General features: G+C 39.7%; 1 long non-coding RNA gene across 2 annotated transcripts in view; it reads right to left on the reverse strand.

Moving 5' to 3' along the window:
* The window catches only part of LOC105000227, a 127,559-nt gene that overhangs the window by 20,234 nt on the left and 79,648 nt on the right, over positions 1 to 27,677 (reverse strand). The window contains exon 4 of one of the 2 annotated variants that reach the window (XR_826703.1): positions 22,609 to 22,898. The exons of the other annotated variant lie outside the window; for it this stretch is intronic. This is a non-coding gene — a long non-coding RNA (uncharacterized LOC105000227). Of the gene's footprint in view, positions 1 to 22,608; positions 22,899 to 27,677 lie in introns of those variants that run through there. 2 annotated transcript variants of the gene reach the window in all.

The raw sequence follows: 27,677 nt of genomic DNA on the forward strand, positions 1-27,677 counted from the left end.
ATCATTCCTTCCAAAGAAATCCCAGGGCTGATCTCCTTCAGAATGGACTGGTTGGATCTCCTTGCAGTCCAAGGGACTCTCAAGAGTCTTCTCCAACACCACAGTTCAAAAGCATCAATTCTTCGGCACTCAGCCGTCTTCACAGTCCAACTCTCACATCCATACATGACCACAGGAAAAACCATAGCCTTGACTAGACAGACCTTTGTTGGCAAAGTAACGTCTCTGCTTTTGAATATGCTATCTAGGTTGGTCATAACTTTCCCTCCAAGGAGTAAGTGTCTTTTAATTTCATGGCTGCAATCACCATCTGTAGTGATTTTGGAGTCCAAAAAAATAGTCTGACACTGTTTCCCCATCTAAATCCCATGAAGTGATGGGACCGGATGTCATGATCTTCATTTTCTGAGTGTTGACATTAGTTTGGGTAAATGGACATTAGTTTGGGCAAACTCCGGGAGTTGGTGATGGACAGGGAAACCTGGCCTGCTGCGGTTCTTGGGGTCGCAAAGAGTCAGACACGACTGAGTGACTGAACTGAACTGAACTGAATCTCCCTTTTAAATGATCTTTTGCTTTTCTGTTAACAGACCACCAGTACTCGACTTGGCCCAGGATCTCTCTTTTTTTTTTTTTTAACTTGAGAATTTCTCAGAACTCTTTAGAGTGGCCTTCCAGGTAGCTCAAGTGGTAAAGAATCCACCTGCAATGCATTAGACTCCGGTTTGATCCCTGGGTTGGGAAGACTTCCTGGAGGAGGAAATGGCAACCCACTCCAGTATTTCTGCCTGGAAAGTCTCACAGACAGGAGAGCCTGGTGGGCTACAGTCCAAGGGGTTGCAAAAAGTCAGCACGACTTAGCGACTGAGCACAGCACCTTATGGGGCAGCCGGGTTGGGACTGATAGTGTCTGCTACCCACTGTGCCAACCCAATGTCCTGGTTTTTCAATACTCTCTGGCTTTAACTATTACAGGAGGAAAAATTTGACTGGAAATATGCAGTGAGGAAGTGTCAGCCATATATCAGAGAGAGAGAGAAATCACTACTAACTGAACAGATGGCCAAAACAAAATTCCAATTGTAGTGAGTTGAAAGAATTTTCAAATGTGATGTCCCAGTGGCCTTAGAAAATCCCTATAAAGTAGGTGGGATCTACTGGGTCTCAGAAAGTTTACATGTAATCTAGCTTTCCTCTAGAAACTTTGCTTTCAGATTAAGTGTTTACATTTTGGTCTTTAAACTTCATAATTCATTAATATGAAACCTTCATACCATGTATATATCACATATGAGAGGTGGCTGCTGCATACATATGCATGTATGTATGCTCAGTTGTGTCCAGCTCTTTGTGGCCCCATGGAGTGTAGCCCACCAGGCTCCTCTGTCCATGGGATTCTCCAGGCAAGAATACTGGAGTGGGTTGCCATGCCCTTCTCCAGGGGATCTTCCTGACCCAGGGATCAAACCTAGGTCTCCTGTGTCTCAATTGTAGGCGAATTCTTTACTGCTTGAGCCATCAGGGAAGTCCCTTTAAAATGGTAGAATAGGGCTTTGATGTCTTTCTGTTGAATAGATTGGCCATTCCATAATGCGGTGTTCCAACAAACAATAATTTCTTATAGAATTTTTTACAGTCCAACACACCCAATTTTTGGAACAAGTTACTTTATTAGCTAAAAAAAACAAAAACAAAAATGTGTGGTTAAATCTATGACACAGGGGTTGTGTCTGTCTTGGTAACTCTTTTATCCCTAGCATGCTGCCTCATTTCCAACACTAACCAGTTGAATAAATATTTCAACCTTTCAGTTTTATCATCCACTGAGTTCCCAGCATTATCTACCCAAAAAAGCATTTATCATAATTTTTAAATTTCATTTAAAATCTTGAAACCGTGTCAACTGTCTCCAGTTGACCAAATGGCTCCTCTTGACTAAGAGTCTGTGAAAACAGTCAATTTCATTGCAACTAACAGAAAAAAATTTGAAAATTGATAAAAGTAGAGCTTTTAGTACAAATTTGAGGACTTTTTTTTTTACCTTTCCTTTTTTTTTTTTTTTTTTGCCTATTCTGTTACTGTTTTACTGTTGTTGAGTCTCTAAGTCATGTCTGATTCTACAGAACTTGGCTGATTCTAGTAGCCTGCCAGGTTCCTCTGTCCATATAATTTCACAGCAACAATACTGGAGGGTGTTGCCAGTTCCTTCTCCAGGGGATCTTCTTGACCCAGACACTGAACCTGAGTCTTCCTCATTGCAGGTAGATTCTTTACTGCTGAGCCACCAGAGAAGCCCATTACTATCATCACTAGCAAAGGATTGTTTAGTCACTCAAGATAGAAAATGTAGTTTTTAAAATATAGAGCTATTTTCACTATAAAAGTAATGTGTTTATGTTAGAGAAAATTTGGAGAATACTGATAAGCCAAAAGGAATGATCACCTAGAAGTCCACTTCTGTGAGTTACTTCTGTTCATGTTTTCATGTGTCTTTCCTGTTTTTACTCTATGTGTGCGTGTAGTCGCTCAGTCGTGTCCGACTCTTTGTGACCCCCTGAACTGCAGCCCGCTAGGCTCCTCTGTCCATGGGGATTCTCCAGGCAAGAAGACTGGAGTGAGTTGCCATGCCCTCCTCCAGGGGATCTTCCCAACCCAGGGATTGAACCCAGGTCTCCCATATTGCAGGCTGATTCTTTACCATCTGAGCCACCAGGGAAGCCCTTTTTACTCTATACATGCATGTTTATTTCCACAATCCTGGTATCTGTTAAATTTTTTTTTTTCACTTCACAATAGATTGCATTATGTTTTGTTCAAAAACAGCCTTTTAATTCATGTCATTTTTATTATCTTAGAAGTTTCATTAACACATTTATGAATACTGTTCTTTCCTATCAGCAGTGATGACAAATATGACCATTTTCTAAAGTGTCAGGTGTTAATAGCATAGCAAGGCAATGAGGTAAGCCAGTTAACTGCCCAGTGGAAAAAATCCAGCAGCCGTTTCCCATTTAGTGTGGTGAGTCTGGACTCTGGAAATGCCAGTGCTGCCTGCTCTAGCTGACTGTTGAAAATACCTCCCCCCAGTTTTTCTCCTGTTTTACTCAGACCTAGCTGTCTGGCATACACAGTCATAGTAACAGCTCGAGCAGCCAAATTTCCTTAGCTCCACATCAATGAAAGGACAGAATGGCTGGCCTGATGTGCCTGCTCGGGGAAGCAACGTGGAACACCCAGCATGAGTAGGATATGCTCCTATCTCACCCAGAAAGGCAGTCACCGTAAAAGGAAGTCAGCCTGTGAGCTTATTGCTCTCACGCCCTGGCAAGGCTCCAACAAGTTTTATAGGTTTTATGGGATCTTATCTGCTTGATAACCCAGTTTAATCGTACAGAAAATTTATTTTTAAATATTTTACCTTATATGAATTAGCCTGTAAACAAAGGACTTTTCACAATTATTTTCCTAAGTAAATTCTTTCCACATTACATATTAGGATAACGAGTGCAATGGTCACTGTAATGATATGCATGCATGCCATGGGAATTACTCTTTGTCCTCTAATAACGCGTGCTACATCTACTGATTTATCATTTCATGTAACAAATATGTACCAAGCAGTGTGCTGAGTGCTAGGGAAATCTTAGAAGGAACTCAGCAGCCTGTCTCAAGGACCTCATGTACGAGAACTGTGCTGTCCAGTAATGTAGGCATTATCCACATGTGGATATTTAAATTAAAAATTTTAATTAATCAAATTGAAACCTTGGTTTCTCAATCATACTAACCATACTTCAAGTATGTAATGGCAGCATGTAGTTAGTGGTTACCATACTGACAGCACAGATAATAGAAATTTCTATTATTGTATAAAGTTCCATTGGACATAATAGTGGAGACATGTAGTTAGTTAGTGGTTACCATACTGACAGCACAGATAATAGAAATTTCTATTATTGTATGAAGTTCCATTGGACATAATAGTGGAGACACGAAGAGAATATCAAAGCTGTTAATAAATTATGTTTCTGAACCTATCACATTGGATCCATTTTTCAAAACATTTTGATGACTCTTCACATACTGGTTTTGTAATTACAGAAACAATTCTGTAAGGAAGCTTAAAGAGAGATTTAGGAAGAGGGTGATGATGAGCATATGTTCATTGTTCAGATAATTTTATAAAATAATTTGTATGGACTACTTTCAGCTAACATTTCAAAGCACAGTATATACTTAGGGCTTATTCATGATAGTGAGTACAATTCACATTTCAAATAATCTTACTGTTGATTTTGAATTTCAGGGGTTAATTTCTTATCATATATAATTAAATCATCATTGTTGTAATTGCACAATGTAGCTGAAAATGAGTTTTTTTCCCTAAGAGCAGGAGTGTCCCCCCTGCAATTGTCTTGTTCACTTGCATTTGCATATGATCTCCCATCCACCATTTGTTTGTAGGTCTCTTTTTAAGCCATGTGTCTGTTTTGTGAGGGTAAGCTTTGTCATGCTAAATAATGTGATTTATAACTTCAATTAAGTAGGCACAGATCAGGTGCAACATTTTACAATCTGCCTTCATGGAAGAACCAGGGTGAGCACTGCAGTCAACCATCAACTCCTGCTCTTTCTCCAGCTGTCTCACACTCGACTGTCCTAACATAGATCATGTGAGACTATGAGTGTCAACATTTAGCAAGTGTTAGGAAAGCATATTCCCTTTCTTTTTTTTAATAAATAAAAATATAAATACTAACTCTAACATTTTCTTCCCCCAGCCCTCATCTCATGGGGTATAAAACCCTGTTTTGGAGGCCAATCATTTAGATTGTGGTAGGATATTATCAATCTTATCCTGTGATTTATGGATGATATTTTATTGGGGTCAGCCTCATTTTAAATTATGTTTATTTCTAACTTAATTTACCCCCTCAAAAATTTACAGCAGCCAAATAAAAATTTATATGGTAGAAAAATATTTTTAAACACACAAAATAGCATACCTGGGATCCTGTATACTTGGGCTACATATTTGGTCATTACACATGTACACCGGTGGCAGATTCATGTTGATGTATGGCAAAACCAATACAATATTGTAAAGTAATTAACCTCCAATTAAAATAAATAAATTTATATTAAAAAAAATTTTTTTAAAGGAAATAAACATTTCCATAGAAATAAACATTTCATAGGTTTTAAACTGAAAAAAAAAAAAATTTGGTCATTAGCTTCCTAGTAGCCAGTGTGAGTCAGGAAGTATGAACCTCAGTGGGATGATCTTCATACAAATGGACAAATGTAGGCTTAGGAATGTTTAAACAATTTGTCCAAGTTTTTCTAGCTAGTCAGTGACAGACCAGAATGTGAATCCAGTTCGATTTAATCCCAAAGCTATTTCTTCTGAAATAAAGGTATTTATAAATAGTTTCTCCCATTCTCCGGCTTATCTTTTCACTTTATGATTTCTTTTGATGTGCAAAGGCTTTTGAGTTTAATTAGGTCCCATTTGTTTATTTTTGTTTTTATTTACATTACTCTAGGAGACAGATTAAAAACGATATTGTGGTGATTTATGTCAAAGAGTTTTCTTGTTCTTTCATAGTATTAGGTCTTACATCTAGGTTTTTAATACATTTTGAATTTAGTTTTGTGTATGGTATTAAAGAATGCTCTTATTTCATTCTTTTTTAAAATCTAGTTTTTAAGTGGGGTTAATACTTCCCAGGGGACTCAGTGGTAAAGAATCTGTCTGCCAATGCAGGAGATGCACAAGAGACATGGGTTCGATTCCTAGGTTGGAAAGATCCCCTGGAGTAGGAAATGGCAACTTATTCCAGTATTCTTGCCTAGAAAATTCCATGGACAGAGGAGCCTGGCGGGCTATGGGGTCACAAAGAGTCAAGTGTTGGACACGACTGAGCACACACATACACAATACTATTACCATGCAAATTCTTAAATTAAAGAAGATTAAATTAGATGGTATATTTGTTTCTGAGTAGTTCACAGGCATACAGTCTGCTGTGCTGTGTGTGCTCAGTGGTGTCCAACCATTGTCACCCCATGGACTGTAGCCCATCAGGTTCCTCTGTCCATGAGATTTTTAAGACAAGAATACTGGATTGGGTTGTCATTTTCTCCTCTTGGGGATATTCCCAACCCAGAGATCAAACCCACATCTCCTGTGTCTCCTGCATTGCAGGTGGATTCTTTACCCGCTGAGCCATACAATCTGAAAGCTAGATCAAAAATCAAGATGTCACCAGGGTTGCTTCCTTCTGAGTGTTCTGAGGGACAATCTGTTTGTTCTATGCCTGTCTTGGCTTCTGGTGACAGCCGCAATCCTTGGTGTTTTTGGCTGACAGATCATCCTTCTATTCCCTGCCTGTGTCCTCACACTGGGATCTTCCTGTGCTTCTGTGTCTCTTCTCATCTTCTTATATTAATATAAACCCTTATGCAGATACACATTGAATTAATATATATCTACTAGTCCAGTAACTAATGACACCCGGGACATCCAAATGTGGTCACATGCTGAGGTCCTGGGGTTGAAAGTGAAAGTTGCTCAGTCATGTGCGATCCCATGGACTATACGATCCGTGGAATTCTCCAGTCTAGAATACTGGAGGGGGTAGCTGTTCCCTTTTCCAGGGGATCTTCCTGACCCAGGAAACAAACGGGGGTTTCCTGAACTGCAGGCAGATTCTTTACCAGCTGAGCTACAGGGATGCCCCAACTAGGGTTGGGACTTCAGCATATCGCTTCAGAGATCACAATTCAACCCATCACAGAAGATGTATGTAAAATCTCTCCACGACAGCCAATACATAGTGGGTTTTCAGGGTGTATGAGTTTCTTTTACTCTCCATTAGACTGAACTTCTGAAGAATAACAATTTTGTCTTATTCCTATTTGTAGTCTCAGTACCTTGCATACTCATACATATTAGATGTTTATTAATGCTTTTGGTAAATGATGAACCCCTAACTCGGTGGTGGTCTAGATGGTGCCTGATGGCAGACCTAGCCCAGCCCAGCAGGTGGAGGCCAGTTATTCCCAGACAGTGTGGCAATTAGGGGTCAGTGTTTGTATAACAAATGGGTTCTGAAAACATCCTTGTGTTAATCTCCCTCTCAGCTCCCTCTGATCTCACAGCCCTCTCCTGTTGCTCTGAATTCTAATTTGCCTCTAACTTATCATTTGATTGTGCTACCTTCTTCAGTTAATCTTGGTTTACAGCATCTAAACTCCCTTTTAAATTGTCTTCTGCTTTCCTGTTGATGGACTGCCAGTACCTGACTTGACCCTGGATCTCTTTTGTTTTAATTTGAGATTTTCTCGAAGTTCCTTAGAGGGGCAGCTAGGCTGGCACTGATGGTGTCTGCTACCCACATGTGTTAATCTGAAGGCCTGGCTTTTCAATACTCCCTGGTTTTGACTATTACAGGAGGAAAAAGTAGACGGAACATATGCAGCAGGGAAACATATTTCAGAGAAATATCACCATAAGCAAATCCTCTCAGTTTATACACTATAATACAAACTGATGTGAGTGAAAAGTTAGAATTAAAGAGTAGTCTATATTCAATTCTACACTTTCATTATTTTTAGGTAAAAATAACCACCAAAGCCAGGTTAAACTAGTAGATAATATCTTAAAATGAATAAAGATTGTCTGTAATTAAAAAAAAAAAGATTGTCTGTAATTAGCAAAACTAACAATCCCCTGGCTATATTTATCTATCATGGATAATACTTATAGATGATTATATTGTATAGGTAAAAAACTTCTCATTATAGCTTTCATGTATCACACTTACCTAAGACACTTCTTTTCTATCAGTGTAACTAATTAAATCCTTAGTTTGTGAAACTTCAAATGAAAATAACTGTTGAGTTACTCATTTTCATTTAAAAGAAATGTGAACAAATACAAAATTCACCTGGAAAAGGATACTCTATATAGGTGAAAAAAAATCAACTAATTAGAATGATGGTTTTCCAACATAAGTCTGTTTACTTCTGCACCATATTGTCATGATTTGGATGAAATGATTTTTAAATTCTTGAAAAATCTTTTCCTAAGCGTGTATGGCCTCCCCTTTTCCATGCAATCAAGTATCTCATAAACTAGGTTCTTATCCTAGTTTGGTAACAAATTTTCAGGGAGAAATAGACCTTGGCAAGTCACTTGGTATTTCATGGATCTCTTTTTGCTTGCCAGTGTAGTAAGGATATTGAAATATATTATATTTTTAGGTCTCTTCCAGCTTTACGATTTTCAGATTATATGAATAGAGAAGTAGTTTTGATTTATACTATTCACCTTTTTATAGAAAGCTATTTTTAAGCTTCATGAAGCTTTGTTGTTGTTCAGTCACTCAGTCTTGTCTGACACTATGATACCATGGACTACAGCACACCAGGCTCCCCTGTCCTTCACAGTCTCCCGGAGCTTGCTCAAACTAATGTCCATTGAATCGGTGATGCCATCCAACCATCTCATCCTCTGTCATCCCCTTTTCCTCCTGCCTTCAATCTTTCCTAGTATCAGGATCTTTTCTAATTAGTTGGCTCTTGGTATCAGGTGGCCAAAGTATTGGAGCTTCAGCTTCAGCATCAGCCCTTTCAATGAATATTCAAGATTGATATCCTTTAGAACTGACTGGTTTGATCTCCTTGCAGTTCAAGGGACTCTCAAGAGTCTTCTCCAACACCATAGTTCAAAAGCATCAATTCTTTGGTCCTCACCCTTCTTTATGGTCCAACTTTCACATCCATACAGGACTACTGGAAAAACCATAGCTTTGACTAGATGGACCTTTGTTGACAAAGTAATGTCTCTGTTTTAATGTGCTATCTAAGTTTGTCATAGCTTTTCTTCCAAGGAGCAAGCGTCTTTTAATTTTATGGCCGCAGTCACCATCTGCAGTAATTTTGGAGCCCAAGAAAATAAAGTCTGTCACTGTTTCCATTTCTTCCCCATCTGTTTGCCATGAAATGATGGGAACAGATGCCATGATCTTAGTTTTTTGAATGTTGAGTTTTAAGCCAACTATTTCACTCTCCTCTTTTACTTTCATCAAGAGGCTCTTTAGTTCCTCTTCGATTTCTGCCATAAGGGTGGTGTCATCTGCATATCTGAGGTTATAGATATTTCTGCCGGCTAGCTTGATTCCAGCTTGTGCATGTACGTTAAAATAAGCAAGGTAACAATATACAGCCTTGACTTAGTCCTTTCCCAATTTTGAAGTAGTTTGTTGCTCTATGTTCAGTTCTAACTGTTGCTTCTTGACCTGCATACAGGTTTCTCAGGAGGCAGGTAAGGTGGTCTGGTATTCCCATCTCTTGAAGAATTTTCCAGTTTGTTGTGATCTACACAGTCAAAGGCTTTGGCGTAATCAATAAAGCAGAGATAGATGTTTTTCTGAAATTCTCTTTTTTTTTTTCCAATGATCCAACAGATGTTGGCAACTTGATCTCTGGTTCCTCTGCCTTTTCTAAATCTAGCTTGAACATCTTTTATTTGCCAAGAAATCAAGTATTTATTCAAAAATAATAGAAAATCCAATCTACAAATCGACTTCTACAAATAACAGAAAAGCATGCTGGGTAAAGATCATGATAAGGTTTCTGCCTGGTACTTGTATAATCACACACAGATTTCTTAACTAAATGAGGTCACTCAGGTTATGCTGTGATTTTCAATATTAAGTGAGCAGAGGGCACATTCTGTGAATTTCCAGGGTTGATTCTGCACAAGTAGTCATTTTGCATATACAGCAAGCTGTGTCTATTTAAGGACAAAAATCCGTTTACCAAAGTCACCTTTACAAATTTTTAAAAATGTGTAAGTTTCAGCAATGCTTACAGTATGCTAGATTGATTAGATTTTTTTAAAGACGCTTTGAAATTTTGCACGTAATTTTGAACTAAGTGCAAATCTACAAAGCAATGGATGAGGCTGAGCATACCTTTTCTGTGCTGATTGCATCAGGTGTTTTAGACAAAGCTGCAAAGGGGGTCATTAGCTCCTAAAGGAGCAATTAGGTAAAAGTGTGGTAATTTGTCAAATGTATAATGTATGATGCTTATGGAAGGGTTTCATTCTATGAAAAATGGGTCAAAATAATAACAGATGTTTCTTAAAGGGACACTAACACAAGTCAATCTTTCTGTTTTTCTTTGTTCATATATATCTAAAGCCCATTTCCTATTGGTTGTTATATTGACCAATTTAGAGATTATCATTAGATTATTAATTACATATTATATCTTGCTTCAGAAACACAAATGTTTAGTGCTGATGGAAATATAAGATTACAGAATTTTCTAATTTTATGATCCAAATTCCCTGTATTGTCTTTTTCTTTAAGGCAGCCTTTCCAATACAGTACAAAAAGTTCTAAGGTCTTTAACTCTTTACACATGCAAAAACACTCCTATCACCTGATGAGCATGGAGAACACTTCAAAGTTACTAGTCATCTCATCAAGCCAGAATGACAGCATTCCAGACTGGAGATTCCCTTCTAGAGGGACTTAAAAGTGTGCGAGCCACAGGGAGCTCAACCCAGTGATCTGTGACAAGCTAGAAGTATGGGAGGGAGGTTCCAGAGGGAGGGGGACATATATATGCTTGTAACTGATTTGTGTTGTTCTATGGCAGAAACCAACACAACATTGTAAAGCAATTATTCTCTAATTAAAAATAAATTTAAAAATAAATCAATAAAAAAATTAAGGAGATGACGTGGTGAGAAAATTGGAAGTGAAAACTCACAACTCATCTTAGTATATTATCTTTGAAAAGAAGAAGAAAATCATCAGAGACTAAGAAAAAAGCAGAAGATATTTTCAAGATGCCATCACATGCAGAAGACACAGTGCCTGGGGTGAGGGGAGCTCCTGCACCTGGAAGGGAGGGCAGGTGTGAGTAGAGCCGGTTGTGGGAGAGCTGGGGCAACAGATCAGCACAGGAGATACTCTTGGTCATGCTCTTTTTCTCTCCTTTGGGAGAAAATATGAAAAGTGATGAAAGAGGGGATAAGAAACTGCAATGTATTGAGCTGGACACCCTGTAAAATACTTTACAGAAATTTTATCATTTGGTCATTACAAGGCCCCAGAGATATGTGCGTGCTCAGTTGTACAGTTATATCTGACTCATCGACTTCATGGACTGTAGCCCACCAGGCTCCTCTTTTTCAGGCAAGAATACTGGAGGGGTTGCCATTTCCTTCTCAAGAGTATGTTTCCGATCAAGGGATCAAACCCACATCTCTGGAGTTTCCTGCATTGGCAGGTGGATTTTTCACCACTGTGCCGCCTAAGAGATATGTGGTAGTCCTCACTTTACAGATGCCTTCAACAATTCATCTCTTCATTTTATGTCTAGATAAGTAATTGATCTAGTTATATGCCATTCTGTTAACAAGTGACACCTACAGACTTTTAGGCCCCAAAGCCATGTTCATTGTCCATTTCACCACGCTGTCTCCCAGAGAAAAAGGCTGAGGAGTCTGTGTACAGACACTGCAATGTTGTATGATATTACCTTTGGGCGTGTGTGTGTGTGTCTGTGTGTGTGTGCTTAGTTGCTCAGTCATGTCTGATTCTTTGTGACTCCATGGACGATAGCCCACCAGGCTCCTTTGTTCATGGAATTCTCCAGGCAAGAATACTGGAGTGGGTTGACATATCCTTCTCCAAGGGATCTTCCCCACTCAGAGATTGAACCTAGGTCTCCTGCACTGCAGGTGGATTGTTTATCACAGAGCCACCAGGTAAGCCCTATCACTTTTATATAGAATCTAAAAAATAATACAAATGAATGCATGTGCAAAACAGAAACAGTCTCACAGATACAGAACACCAACTAGTGGTTACCAAATGGGAGAGAGAAGTAGGGAGGGGCAGTTTAGGGGTAGGGAATTAAAGACAAAAACTGTTATACAAAATAGATAAGTGATGAGGATGTAGCACAGGGAATTACAGCTATTACCTTGTAGTAATTTTTAGTGGAGTATAAGCTGTAAACATACTGAATCACTAGGCCTGAAACTAATATAATGTTGTAGACCAGCTGTACTTTAATTAAATTTTTTAAATTAAAAGCAAAGAAATGGAGGATGAGATGGACAGTGGCTTACTTTTGTTTGAGCATTAAGAGGACATGAAGTTGGAGGTTTAAGGAGAATAGAGACAATTTCATCTGTGATATACAAATTAGTCTATAATGAAGCGTTCTTTAATCTAGCTCTTACTGACTAGCTGTGGCTGAATAAAATTTAGGCAATCAACTCTTACTGGCTTAAATAAACTTTGTCTTTATGTCTGTTTAATTGTCTGCCAGTACCATTCCTGACACTGTTTCTCTATCCCTCCTTCTGTCAGTAGTTAGAAATGCACCAGAACACTATATAAAGGAACTTTCTGTTGATATTTTTATAAATCCATTTTAAAGCCACTGACTATCACCCCTGGTGGCTCAGACAGTAAAGAATCTGCCTGAAATATGGGAGACCCAGATTCAATTCCTGGGTTAGGAAGATCCCCTGAAGAAGGAAACAGCTACCCACACCAGCATCCTTGCCTGGAGAATTCCACGGACAGAGAAGCTTGGAGGTCTACAGTACACGGGGTTGCAAAGAGTCAGACGTGACTGAGCGACTAACACTATGATCCAATTTGTTTGTCTTAGCTCAGTTCATTTTCATTGAGTATCTTTGAGAGAACACAGCTTATCAGGCACACAAGACTTGGGCAAATCAAATCAATGGCAACAAATATTTATTGAGCATGAATATCCTTGACACAGTTTGAGCATATTTACCTGGTTATGTGAAGATAATGGAGTAAACCGGGAAGCTGATTGGTAAGTAGAGCATCACTAAAAACAGTAATGACCTGAAAGGACCTTCTGTCCTGCCAGGACCTAACTAGTTACAGGAGAGGAGCACCAGGACCAGGGAGCTAGACAAGCAGGAGAGAACTGGCAAGGAGAGAACTCCAGCCAGCTATGGGCAGCATGAGCTCTAGACAGATTAGAGTTCTAACAGGCAGAAGAAGGGTGTGTGCTCTTACACTGCACACAGATGCGTGAATGTATGCTGGGACCTCGGTGGCAAATGCCAGTAGGCAAGAAGAGGAAACAAGAACTCCAGCTCTGAAAACAAAACCAGTAATAGCTCTGACCTCCCAGAAAGTAGCCAATAGCCTGGATATGTTTGAAAAGTGAGTGTGAAAATGATACAGAGGAACTTACTTGCAAAGTAGAAATAGATAGACATAGAGGACACATACCAGACCACCTGACCTGCCTCTTGAGAAACCTGTATGCAGATCAAGAAGCACAGCTAGAACTGGACATGGAACAACAGACTGGTTCCAAATTGGGGAAGGAGTACACCAAGGCTGTATTTTATCACCCTGCTTATTTAACTTATATGCAGAGTACATCATGCGAAATGACAGGCTGGATGAAGCACAAGCTGGAATCAAGATTGCCAGGAGAAATATCAATAACCTCAGATATGCAGATGACATCACACTTATGGTAGAAAGCAAAGAAGAACTAAAGAGCCTCTTGATGAAAGTGAAAGAGGAGAGTGAAAAAGTTGGCTTAAAACTCAACATTCAGAAAACCAAGAACATGGCTTCTGGCCCCATCACTTCATGGCAAATAGATGGAGAAGAAATGGAAACATACTTTATTTTCTTGGGCTCCAAAATCAATGCAGATGGTGACTGCACCCATGAAATTAAAAGATGCTTGCCCCTTGGAAGAAAACTTATGACTAACCTAGACAGCATATTAAAAAGCAGAGACACTACTTTGTCAACAAAGGTCCGTCTAGTCAAAGCTATGGTTTTTCCAGTAGTCATGTATGGATGTGAGAGTTGGACTATAAAGAAAGCTGAGTGCTGAAGAATTGATGCTTTTGAACTGTGGTGTTGGAGAAGACTCTTGAGTCCCTTGGACTGCAAGGAGATCCAACCAGTCCACCCTAAAGGAGATCAATCCTAAATATTCATTGGAAGGACTGATGCTGAAGCTGAAATTCCAATCCTTTGACCACCTGATGTGAAGAGCTGACTCATTGGAAATGACCCTGATGCTGGCAAAGATTGAAGGTGAGAGAAGAAGGGGACAACAGAGGATGAGATGGTTGGATGGCATCACTGACTCAATGGACATGAGTTTGAGTAGGCTCCAGGAGTTCGTGATGGACAGGGAAGCCTGGCATGCTGCAATCCATGGGGTCACAAAGAGTTGGACATGACTGAGTGACTGAACTGAACTGAGAGGACAAATGACCCTGGAGGAGGGCATAACAGCCCACTCCAGTATTTTTGCCTGGAGAATCCCCATGAACAGGGGAGCCTGGCGGGCTACAGTCCATGAGGTTGCAAAGAGTTGGACACTACTGAGTGGCTAACCACAGCACAGCACAGAGGACAAATGAATGGATAGAAACAGGGGAAGAGGAAGGGTGGAATGAACTGGGAGATTGGTACTGACATATATACACTACTATTTATAAAATAGATAACTAATGAGAACCTACTGTATAGCACAGAAAGTCTAAAAAAAAAAAAGTGAGTGTGGCCCCACATCAAGTTCTAGTACAGCATAGTTCTAGTACAGCATAAGTACCCACTGGAGCATGGAAGCAAGGAGAAGCAAGACTCCAGGGAGTGGGACTCCTGAATTCACGCCTCTACCATGAATTCAGTCTGTTGAAAGACTGGAGACAATGCAACAGGCTTGAATAAAAGCGAGGCCACCTGAGCTGAGGGTAAGGAAGGATGTGCTGTGTGCTCAGTCATATACGACTCTTTGTGACCCCACGGACTGTAGCCCGCCAGGCTCCTCTGTTCATGGAATTTTCCAGGCAGGAATACTGGAGTGGGTTTCCATTTCTTCCTTCGGGGGATCTTCCTGACCCAGGGATAGAAGGTGCATCTCTTGAGTCTCCTGCATTGGTAGGCGGATTCTTTACTACTAGAGCCACCTGGGGAGCCCTATTAGGGCATAAAGTGAAAAAGAAAGTGAAAGTGAAGTCACTCAGCCTACCAGGCTCCTCGGTCATGGGATTTTCCAGGCAAGAATACTGGAGTGTGTTGCCATTTCCTTCTTCAGGAGATCTTCCTCACCCAGGTATTGAACCCAGGTCTCTTGCATTGTAGGCAGACGCTTTACCATCTGAGTCACCACGGAAGTCCCTATTAGGGCATGAACAATCATCCAAAAGGGGCTGGTATGGCACAGGTCAAAGAGCGACTATCCCCAGGTTTTGGTATCTCTTGTCCAGCACGTTTGCCGGACTGACTCAAGGCCTCATCGGTTGAGGTTGGGCTGCAAGGATTAGGAGAGGGCAAAGTTCCCCAGCTTCTCTCTGTTCTGGCTTGATGGGCATTGGTCCTCGGCCAGACCGCACCTCCGGGGGACATGCTTCCCTGGGGAACAGCGGAGGGGGGCAGAGGAATGTGGAGAAGCACAGAGGCAAATAGCTTCTCTCTGATTTCATGCTTCCTGTTAAGTGTGGGTCAGCAAGAACAACAGCCTGCAGGCAGATCTGACCAGGACAGGGACACCCACAGAGTTACTGGGATCTGGGAGTGTGAAAGCTTCCTTAGCTCCGGGGCCTACGCAGATGCGGGAGAGGTCATGCCAGGTCAGTGACCATGGCACCTGGTGCTGAGATCACCTTTCAAGGTGACCCTTCAAAGCCTGGGGTCATGAAACCAAATTAGGGTGCGACACTGGGGATGCCAGCTCACCAGCCAGGTAGTGGTCCCTGAAGAACGTGCTAGGCAAGATTTTCCTGTATTCCTCATTCCAGCCCTTTCTTGGGGCTTGCTGAGCACTGGTTGGTCCGTCTCTGCCTGATTGTTACTTACACAAGGTTTTGGAAGTTATTTTAAAACATTTTAGCTTATCTTGGGTCGGCCAAACAGTTTGTTCAGATGATGTTACAGGAAAACCCAAATGAACTTTTCAGTCAACTCAACATGTATTTTTATCTCTACCAAAAGCTTTTTTGGTAAACATTAAATATTAAATATGTTTAAATTAAATGTTTTCTGAGTGTCTACTGTGTACAGATCACTCACTGTCAATGAAAAGAAAGATCTTGACCTGCTCACCCACATACATTTTCAATCAAACCACATGTGATTGTCTATATCATCCCTCTCTCTGCCCATTATATCCCTTCTCTCCATATGATACAGGCTCCTGGGGAGATTTGAAAAAACTAACCATTTTGACCAGCCTGAAATTTAAAACAAAATTTTTAATTAAAAAAAAATCAGTCTGGACAGGTGTGGGGCTTTTGCAAAGCAAATTCTTATTTTCAGAGATCTCTTTGCTTTTATTTGCCAAGCAGCCCTAAGAATGGCTTTTGCAAAGCAAATTCTTATTTTCAGAGATCTCTTTGCTTTTATTTGCCAAGCAGCCCTAAGAATGGCTTTTGCAAAGCAAATTCTTATTTTCAGAGATCTCTTTGCTTTTATTTGCCAAGCAGCCCTAAGAATGGCTTTTGCAAAGCAAATTCTTATTTTCAGAGATCTCTTTGCTTTTATTTGCCAAGCAGCCCTAAGAATGGCTTTTGCAAAGCAAATTCTTATTTTCAGAGATCTCTTTGCTTTTATTTGCCAAGCAGCCCTAAGAATGGCTTTTGCAAAGCAAATTCTTATTTTCAGAGATCTCTTTGCTTTTATTTGCCAAGCAGCCCTAAGAATGTCTGGATTTGGAGAGAAACCTAGGCTGGTCTGTAAGCATTTCGGGGAGTCTCTGTATTTTCTAGGAAATCTCAATGGGAGAATCCTTCCTTGGACTGGGAGAAGCTGCTAATATCACAGGCATAAGAAGGTTTTTCTCCCCAAATTTTCTTCTTCACCCCATCACCGCCATTAGCCTTCACCACACACATACACACACATGCCTGATGAGAGAGCAGATTTTATTCAAATATAAGGCCAAGCAGGGGCTTCCCTGGTGGCTCAGTGGTATAAAATTCGCCTGCCAATGCAGGAGACTTGGTTTTGATCTCTGGGCTGGGAAGATTCCTTTGGGGAGGAAATGGCAACCCACTCCAGTATTCTTGCCTGGAGAATTCCATGGACAGAGGAGCCTGGTGGGCTGTAGTCCACACGACTGTAAGAATCAAACATGACTTAGAAGCTAAACAGCAACAGGCAAAAGTGACTCATCCACTTGTATCAAATCAAGTAGAATCACCGGCAAGGCTGTAAGAAAACAACTTAAGAAATGATGCAGCATGTCATGATGACCCAACCAAAATAATCTAAACCAGTGAAGTACGGAGGGCAGACAAGTATTTCAAAAATCAAAGCAGAACCTTGCTTTCTGAGGGCTGAATGGCAACTAAAGGAAACAGATGAGCCTTGGTCTGGCTTGTAGAAGGCTACAAAATAGAAAGGAAAGGCAAAAAAGCCCATATTCAGGCAAGGCTGGCAATTAAGGAAAACAAAAAGAACTTGAAAGAGGTAGATCAATGCTGTGAACCTATAGCAAGCACAGGGCAATGCTGAGATGGTGTAGGTTATAGTTCACACAATCTCCACAATCTGTGCATTTCAAAATAAATTAATTAATGTAGAAAGGAAAATGAAAATGTGTTGATTCTACTGATACAATGCAATTAAAATCAGTCTCCAAATCTGAAAAAAGAAATCATAGGCTCATTAGCTTATTAACATTTTTACTTTGAGTAGAAATAATCTTTCAGAGGGAACATGTCATAATATCCCCTATGCACATGTGGGTTCTGCCATTAATTAACTGACTGTCAGCATCTTCCAAAGGACTGCTGCCGCCTGCCTCGGTACAGGCTGTTCTGTTGGAAGAAAGGGGCGGAACCATGGTGTTCCACACCCAGAACTTGTGCTAATGGCGCTCCTATTACAATATCCTCTGAATTGGAAAGGACCAAAAATGCCTCTTGTGAAGAGAATTAATGGGGGTACATGTAAGACTGCGAGTGGGAAAGAGAGGCCTGGGCACGAAGCCCAGAGACGGACAAGCTCCCACATGAATAGTTTTTCCCTAAGCTTTCATCAGAGATGCTGCAGGTCTCGACGTTGTCAACTGCTCACCTTGATGAGATTCTCAAAGGCACCTAACACAACACAGTGGGATAGCAAGGTTAACCCAAGGGCACCAGGGTATTATTCTGACGGTCTGAAGATTAACAAGCGCTTAAAACAAAGCAAACAAAACCAATCAACCAAACAAACAAAAAACAAAACTTTAGAGGAGGACGAGTACAGCTTTCAACCCTTAGAAATGCATCTGCAAGTTTCTAGACTCAGTATTTCCCAAGAGTTCGATTGTGAACGGCCTGTTTTGCTCAACCCTGTCCACTGCTATAAAACAAACATTTCTATATTGCTGCGTACAGTATTTACAAAACATCTCAGAATTATTTACAGAGCATCTCAGAATATGGTCTTCAATCCAGGTAAAGAAAGCAAACAATTATAATCCATGCTGAGTGCTGATCATCTAAAAAGCAGTTAAGTGTGCTTGCCGCAATCACTGCTGTTGTTTTAGGGCCACATAAAAATACAGTGCCTACGTGTTATTTGACCAAGTTGCCAAGTTGGTGAAAGGTTCTTTATGAGACAATAAAGAATAAATACAATCAGATAAGAAGACAGGAATTGCCACACTGGGTGGTCCAGTATTCTTGAAGTTCTGTTATCTGTTGCCAGCACAACCTCAGTGGGAGAGGGAGGGCTTGGTTGTCCTTCCGCAACTGTATGCCTTGCCCAGTTCTTCATCCCAAGGTGCAATCTCTGTTTTTATGGGCTCCTTAGCAGAGTGCACACTCCAAACCTTTCAGCATTACTTTGTTGCTAGGAATGGCTCTGCTTTTCACAAAACCGTTCAAATTCTTTCAGAATCCACGTATATTTTCTTCCATTTGTTCAGTCGCTAAGTTGTGTCCAACTATTTGCCACCTCGTGGACTGCAGCATGCCACATTTCCCTGTACTTCACTATCTCCCAGAGTGTGCTCAAACTCATGTCCATTAAGTTGATGATGCTATCTAATCATCTCATCCTCTGATACCTCCTTCTCCTGCCCTCAATCTTTCCCAGCATCAGGGTCTTTTCTAACGAGTCAGCTCTTCACATCAGGTGGCCAAAGTATCAAACTTCGGCTTCAGCATCAGTCCTTTCAATAACCCATTCCAGTGTTCTTGCCTGGAGAATCCCAGGGATGGGGGAGCCTGGTGGGCTGCCGTCTATGAAGTCGCACGGAGTCGGACACGACTGAAGTGACTTAGCAGCATTCAGGGTGAAATCTTTTAGGATTGACTGGTTTGATCTCCTTGAAGTCCAAGGGACTCTCAAGAATCTTGAGTTTCACAAAAAACACTTGCTATGTAAAATGGTAAGCCAGACAATGAAAAGTTTTAAGTCTTCACTCTCATTTTTTTTTTGGTAAGAAACTAAATAAAAATATCCTAAAAGGCATTTTTTAGAGCAATAAAGCATACTTGGGGGAGGGAGGTTTAGGAGGGACAGGACATACATATACCTATGGCCAATTCATGTTGCTATTAATACATCAACAGAAACCAACACAATATTATAAAGCGATTACCCTCCAATTAAAAATAATTTCTTTTTTTTTTAAAGCATACTTGGAAAACTTTAAAGGTATTTACTCAAGAGGGATAAAACATATGGTCCTAAGAGAATTGAAGATCTCAAATTTGGGGCTTTCAGTAGCAGTATTTGGGCTTGAAATACTTTAAACTCTAGAACTGAGTCTTATCTCACTTTTCTCAGCAATGATCCCAGTACCTGACAAGGTCTTATTCAATCTGTATTTGCTTTTAAAAAATGACTGATACATTAGTACATTCATGTGTAATATCTACATCTATCAGGCCTAGTTGTACATGCATTAAAATATTATGGTTTTATGGAAGCTTTTAGTTTTTCAATATTTCCCTCTTCTTTCAAAAATTTTCCTATTACTGTCTTAATATGCTTTATATTTCTCAGTGGTTTCTATTACTATCTGATATTATGTTTTGGTTTACCTGCTTGGTTTTGGCCTGTTTTCCCCCACAAGAATGTGAGCCTATGGTGGGAGTAATTTTGTCTGTTTGTTCAAACATCATGTCAGGTCCTGAAATGGTACCTGGTAGGTATTAGATTGGTTCAAACATAATTGCGATTTTGGACCATGACTTTTAAATCATTATATCTGGCTCAAACACATCTTTATTAATCAAAATAGGAACGATTACAATCAACACATTTTTGCCAACAAGAAATAAGTTTGCTCATTCTTGTAGTGTAAAAATCCATGCCTCAGGGACTCTTCAAAAGCATTTTCTGCCTCCTACTGGTTGTGGAAGCATTTTCCCTGCAAAAAGTTGTTGAGATGCTTGAAGAAGTGGTAGTCAGTTGATGAGAAGTCAGGTGAATATGGTCGATGAGGGAAAACTTTGTAGCCCAATTAGTTCAACTTTCAAAGTGCTGGTTGTACAACATTCAGTTGGGCTTGTCGTGGAGAAGAATTGGGCCCTTTCTGTTGATCAATGCTGGCTTCATGTGTGGCTGCATCTCTTTGATTTGCTGAGCATATTTCTCAAATGTAATGGTTTCACCAGGATTCAGAAAGCTATAGTGGATCAGACAGGCAGCAGACCACCAGACAAGGGCCATGTCCTTTTTTTGGTGCAAGTTTGGCTTTGGGAAGTGCTTTGGAGCTTCTTCTCAGCCCAACCACTGAGCTGAGTTGGTCATTGCCAGTTGTCATATAAAATCCACTTTCCGCACATCACAATCCAGTAGAGAAATGGTTTGTTGTTGTCGCATAGAATAAGAGAAGATGACACTACAAAATGACAATTTTTTTGATTTGTGGTCAACTCACAAGACACACACTTATTGAGCTTTTTCACCTTTCCGATTTGCTTCATGCCAAATGACTGTAGAATGGTTGATGTTGAGTTCTTCGGCAATGTTTGTGTCGTTATAAAAGGATCAGTTTCAATGATGGCTCTCACATGGTTGTTATCAACTTCAAATGACCAGCCACTGTGCTCCTCATCTTCAAGGCTCTCATCTCTTTTGCAAAACTTCTTGAACCACCATTGCACTGTATGTTCGTTAGCAGTCCCTGGGTCAAATGTGTTTTTGATGATGTGAGTTGTCTTTGCTGCTTTACAACCCATTTTGAATTTGAATAAGAAAATCACCTGAATTTGCTTTTTGTCTAATATCATTTCCATAGTCTCAAATACATATAAAATACACAGCAAGTAATAAGTCATTAGAAAAAAAAAAAACATAAAGCAGGAAATGTGCATTAAAATGATATATAGTGAAAGTATTAGCCACTCAGTCATGTCTGACTTTTTATGATCCCATGGACTGTGGCTCACTAGGCTTCTCTGTCCATGGAATTCTCCAGGCAACAATATTGGGGTGGGTAGCCATTCCCTTCTCTAGGGGATCTTACCAACCCAGAGATCGAATCTTGGTCTCCCACATTGCAAGCAGATTCTTTACCACCTGAGCCACCAGGGAAGCCCATGATGTATAACATAACCACATTTATTTAAGAATGTATTCCAATATCAAATGGCAAAGTTCAACAGTGAAAAACCTCAATTACTTTTGCACCAGCTTGATAATATGCACTGAATAAGCACTTGTTGACTGGTGAGAAATGGATTTTCATACACATGTTGTCACTGACCCAGTATTCCCCGCCAGAGACAGGGAAACAAGGCCAAGTGAAGGGACTCAGAGTCCAGTCAGGAGCCAAGAGGTCATGCCCAGCCACCAGCAGGTCACAGATGGCAAATTCTGTGCCTTGAGCCTAGCTCCCTTAGTTAGTACCCCTGCCCAAATTCCTTTTGCAATGTGGTTCTTATTACTCTATGTGTATTCCCACCATTCAAGAACATAAAGACATTCATTTTTACATTTTATTTATTTATTTTATTTATGGCTATACTGGGTCTTCTTTGCTATGTGAGGTCTTTCTCTAGCTCTGGCAAGCTAGGCTGCTCTCTAATTGCTTCTCATTAAGATGGCTTCGCTAGTTACTGCGTGTGGGCTCTAGAGCGCCCGGGCTTCAGTAGTTGTGACAAGTGGGCTCAGTTGCCCCGCAGCATGTGGAATCTTCCCGGACTCGATCAAATCCATGTCCCTGCATTGACAGGTGGATTCTTAACCACTGGACCAATAGGGAAGTTCAATACATTGATGATTTTTAATTTTAAACTAAAATAATATCAATAAAGTGTTCTATTTCCTTCTGCTCAATAAGCAGGCAGGCCAGAGAAACTCCAGTCTTTAGACTGACAACTTGTTGCCATGGTAACGATAACAAGTTTGATTTCTTAGGGAAGGTGAAAAACAATTTTCCGTTATTCTATTTAGAGAATAGTTTTTGGTTTTTTATTTTTCCACTTATTTGGGTATAGAAAAAAAGAGGCTCTCTTACCTTTTAAAAATTTAGTGGTCAATCATTGTAATTGTTTGATGTTTAATTTTCCCACAAAGACTTCAGACAATGTAATATTTCTCAGCAAGTGGAAGATATAGCGTGACCTTTATTCTATGTGATCAGCTTTATTTCCATTTTACAGATGAGTACAGAGAAGCTTCACAATACAATTACTATCTTCACAATTACAATTACACAATATCAATTACTACAATATATACTTCACAATACAATTATCTATCTCAGCTCAAAATGAAAATGACTGACCCAAATGATTAGAATTGTAAGCAAAGTAGATCCAATTAGAATCCAAAGATGATATTAAAACTCTGAAAATGTGGTCCTTCTTCTCCATTTGGTTTGGTTTTCCAGTGACTCTATAAAATAGGGAGATTTAACACAGACACCTATTGGTGAGATGAATGACAAATGGAGAGTTGGAAGTGATTGAAGAGAGGGTGAACATTCATCAGCGTTTGCAGTAAATTGGATTATTTTAGACTAGATGCTGTTTTGGGAAGCTATGTACAAAGCTTTTATGGTGAGGGGCGGGGGCAGTTTCTGGAACATATTCTGTTCTCCAGGATGAAGGGGTATTCTAATGAGTGGGTTTTTTTTCAATACATGTATGATGTAGGACATAGCACAAAAGAATACTAAAATTGCTTTTTAAAACTATTTATTTATTCGGCTGCATCACGTCTTCGTTGCAGCAGGCAGGAATCTTTCCTCGAGGTGTGCAGGCTCAGGGGTTGTGCCCCAGGGGTTAGTTTCTCTGTGGCAAGTGAGATCTTAGTTCCCCAACCAGGGATCGAACCAGGGCCCCTTGTGCTGCAGAGCAGATTCTCCACCACTGGATGGCCAGGGAAGTCCCCATAAAACTGCTTTTTTAGTGAATGAATTTGAATAATACTGACTTTTATTATCACAACCTAATACTTATGATTTTTCTTTTTCCAGGTTCAGTCTGCCTTTCCTGATATGTTTTACAATTTTTGAGGGTATTGATCATGCCTTCTTCTTTATGTGTAGGAAATCCTCAAGAAATGCTTCTCACTTTATCACTTTCTCTAATAAATATGAAAGTAATCAAAATGTTTCATTTTTCTTGAAAAAGAATATTTATTGAAAGACTATTAGTTCTACTCTGAAAATAATATGCATTCATTTTGGAGAATGGGAAATAACACAAAATAAAGTTAAAATTTGTTATTTTCCAACCTGGAAATAGCTTATACTAATAATATTTAGTAAATTTAATTTACTTATTTCTTCTTGGTTTATATAAAATATTCCCTTTAAAAAAACCTAAACCATGATTGCCATCTTGCTTTGTATCCAGCTTCACTCATTTGACAAAAGTTAAATGAGGTACATTTAGGTACAATTAACACAATATAAAAGCAAGGAAGAAAAATAGAACACCTTATATTTTAAATTAGAATGACTCACAAACATGTGCAATGTTCTTTCTAAAATGTATTTTTAAAACCACTCAGCTATTATTAAATCCTAATGCAATAATCAGAAATGCCTGAAGCCCTGCTCTGAAGCACACAAAAAAGGATGATCTTCAGGTGTTGCTATGCATTTTCACATTCTGTCCTGCTCTTCTTCCCACTTCAACTGCAGTTTGTCCTCTGTCAAGGAGGCCCAAGTACAAGGAAGTGGCACAGAGCGGCTCAACTCCTCCCATCACTTCCTCTCATCCTAAGACGCAGCTGTCTGCTGTATCTCCAATAAGACGCTGCTTCTCAGCTTCTTTCAGTCCTTCAACACATCCGCGTACAGAACTCCCATCAGAATACCGAACATCGCCAATGCAACAGCTGGCTCTCATACAGCTACATCTTCTCTTTCACTGTATTAGTTTTCAGGATTCATTTCATTGCCTGCTTTTTGACTTGGCTTATTTATTTGTTCTATATATACAGCAAAAGCTTTGATATGCTTTAATGTAATGAAATGATTGAATCATTCCTTATAAGCTATTTTAAAAAATCTTCAGTTTATAATAGAAGGTAACATTTTATTGCATTGCTTTATTTCTAAAAAAAAATTCAGTTTTTCAACAAATCAATAAAATAATAATAAATGAAATAGGGACTTCCTTGGTGGCCCAGTGGTTAAGAATCCACCTTCCAATTCAGGGGATGAGGTTCAATCCCTGGTCAGGTAGCTAAGATACCACATGCTGTGGGGCAACTAAGCCTATCAGCTGCAACTACTGAGCCCACGTGCCACCATTAAGAAAGAAGCCTCCACACCTCAGCAAAGGATCCTCTGCAGGGCAGCTAAGACCCATTGCAGCCAAAATAAATAAATAAAAATTCTTAAAAAGAAATAGAAGTTAGTGGCTTAAAAATAAAAGAGCTGGTTTTTGTCATTGTTGTTGTCGTTCTTAGCAATTTTAAATTTCATATCAATTTAGCATATGAAACAGAAAGTGAACCATTTGACTTTATTGTTAGTTGACCAACCATCCATGCATGCCCGGTACTACCCCAGGCAAGTGGTGGTTTCAGAGGCACTGAAAGCCATATGTCCTGGGGAAACTCCCCAGTCCCAGACAAACCAGGATGGTTGGTCAACCTGAGCCTTGTTCTGTAAGATACATTATATTTATCAGCCTACTGATGTTCATGATGCTGGAGGTATTTTCTAGGGAGTGAAAAATACTTTAAACAAATCAAATTTTTACCCATATTATAGTCCAATTCCTGCCAAGCATAACAATAGACAATTGTGATCATTCTGGGAGATGTTTTCAGCCCTCTACATATCTTAACAAGAATATGTGATCTGCAAAGTGAAAGTTGCTCAGTTGTGTCCGATTCTTTGTGACCCCATGGCCTATACAGTCCATGGAATTCTCCAGGCCAGAATACTGGAGTGGGTAGCCTTTCCCTTCTACAGGGGATCTTCCCAACCCAGGTCTCCTGTACTCCTGGCAGATTCTTTACCAGCTGAGCCATCAGGGAAGCCCAAGAATACTGGAGTGGGTAGCCTATCCCTTCCCCACCCATAAATCTAATCAGGGTCTCCTTCATTGCAGATGGATTCTTTACCAACTGAGCTACCAGAGAAGCCCATACTGTTTGTTAATTGCCCAAAAGTTCATATGTTGATGCATGCATACAACAATGATTCGATAAAATTGCACCGATTCCATTTTCCACTGTCCTTTTGTTTCTGGTGACTGTTAGTTTTACTAAACGGAACCAAAACCCCAACAATTCCAAACTTTATGTCTTTCAGACCTGACTTCTTTCCCCAAATCTTTAGCACTGGAGTCTCTACTAAAGCTTTAACATTTCCTGTAGTTCTCCAAAGCTGCTTCTCTGCACCAGTGCAAGGCATCCAACAAGAGGCCTGAGAAAGAGCACTCTATTTGGTGGAGCCACACCTCTGAACATCTGCCATTCTTCTGCCTATTGTTAGAAAATAATGTACCCCTGGAAGGCTCCTTCTCTCTCACTTCTTTAGCAGATTTTGCTAGCAATCTGTCCTTAAGCTCACTGACCTCGGTGCTCCATTTCTAACAGAGTGCAATATGGAGGCTGCCCTTTAATTCATCCTGGGGTTGAAGACTTTGAGTCACATACTTGTCAACATCTTGATGTGCAATCCTATTTTGTTAATATGAAAATTCATTACTGTTCCCACACAGCACAGAAACATTTCATAACAGCAGGGAAAAAGGGTTTTATGAATTAAGAAAAAAATACTGAGATTTCTTTCTCAGCTTGTACTACTAGTTTATAACTTGCACCCAGGAAACTCCAGTGTTAATGCTCATTGCTTGAGCATCTGGAAAGTGCACTGTCACTGATTTTGATAACTTAACCCATATCCTATAATGCATGGCAGTTTCCTAACTCCAAATTTAATTTCATTCGTAGATTTGGAAGGCACTGTGACATTTTTCATCCTGATAAAAATATCAAAGACCAAGTTTTTTTTAAACTTACTAGACACAGTTTTGAATTTAAATAGAGACCATGATTTGAATGGTGACTAACATAATTACTGTGGGACCATATTTTATTTTTAGAAAATACTTCAAGAGAAAACCAAAGATGTTTGGAATTAATTAGGTACCTCAGATTAAAGAGGTGTAATTTTAATGCATCAATCTAAAAAAGATAAATGGAACATTGTTTTGAAATATTATTTTTTAAAATGTAGAACTCTCAAAAAAAAACCCAGAACCTCAGAGACACATTGTAAATAATTAGATTGCTTAAAATCTGTCAGTTTATAAATATTATGTGAGGATTATGTTGGCTTCATGTGGTTCTTTGAGGATTTGAATTTTCTCTGCGATGTTGGTGGTAGATGCATAAATAAGGATTATATATCATATCAAGTTGTAACAAGAAAGGCAATGTGGCCTCGTATTTCATCTTTTGGACTTTTCTAATCAGTTAGATACAGGTATAAGATTTAGTTCTGCCTCTTACTAACTGGGCCACTTTGGACAAATTACCAAATGTCTTTCAGCCTTGGTTTTTCACATCTGTAAAATGGGGATGCTCTCATAGGAATTAGATGAAATAATGTACAAAGAGCATGTAACACAAGGTCTGGCATCTATTAAGCACTCAGTAAATGATAGACACTGTTACTAGGTTCATTAATCATCAGAGATACTGGGATAAACAATGAAAGCAACACTTTGTGTCTCCCAGGAAGTTCTCCCCAACTTATGATGGCGCATAGCCCAACCAGAGTTCCCGGTACATACCAAATGTCTTTTTATCCAAGAAACCTTCCCTGATTCCCTCAACTATGTATGAACATTAACTCTTACATATCCTTATCAGTGGCCTAAAGTAAAATCCCCAAATACACAGAGGCATTGGCATTTATAGTTCTTTGTGTTCTTACCACCTTGGGGGTAGGGGTTCTGTTTTCCTCATCTTAGCGTTCCTCACCCTCCAAGCTCCTAATGTCTAAGAGAGATGAATGTAGACAACTAGAAGTCCAAGTAGCATATATGTGCAAAGAAAGTAGCGTAAACAAAGCTGTCAATGTTCAGAGGAGGGAGGTGATAAGAAAATATCTGTCTAGAGGAAGTAGTTTTTAAGTGGGACAAAAAGGCTGAAAAGAATTTCAAATAAGAGAAATAGAGAAAAGGCAACCTGATGAAGAAA

Source organism: Bison bison, unplaced genomic scaffold, assembly GCF_000754665.1.
Source record: "Bison bison bison isolate TAMUID 2011002044 unplaced genomic scaffold, Bison_UMD1.0 scf7180017864370, whole genome shotgun sequence".
Classification (NCBI taxonomy): domain Eukaryota; kingdom Metazoa; phylum Chordata; class Mammalia; order Artiodactyla; family Bovidae; genus Bison; species Bison bison.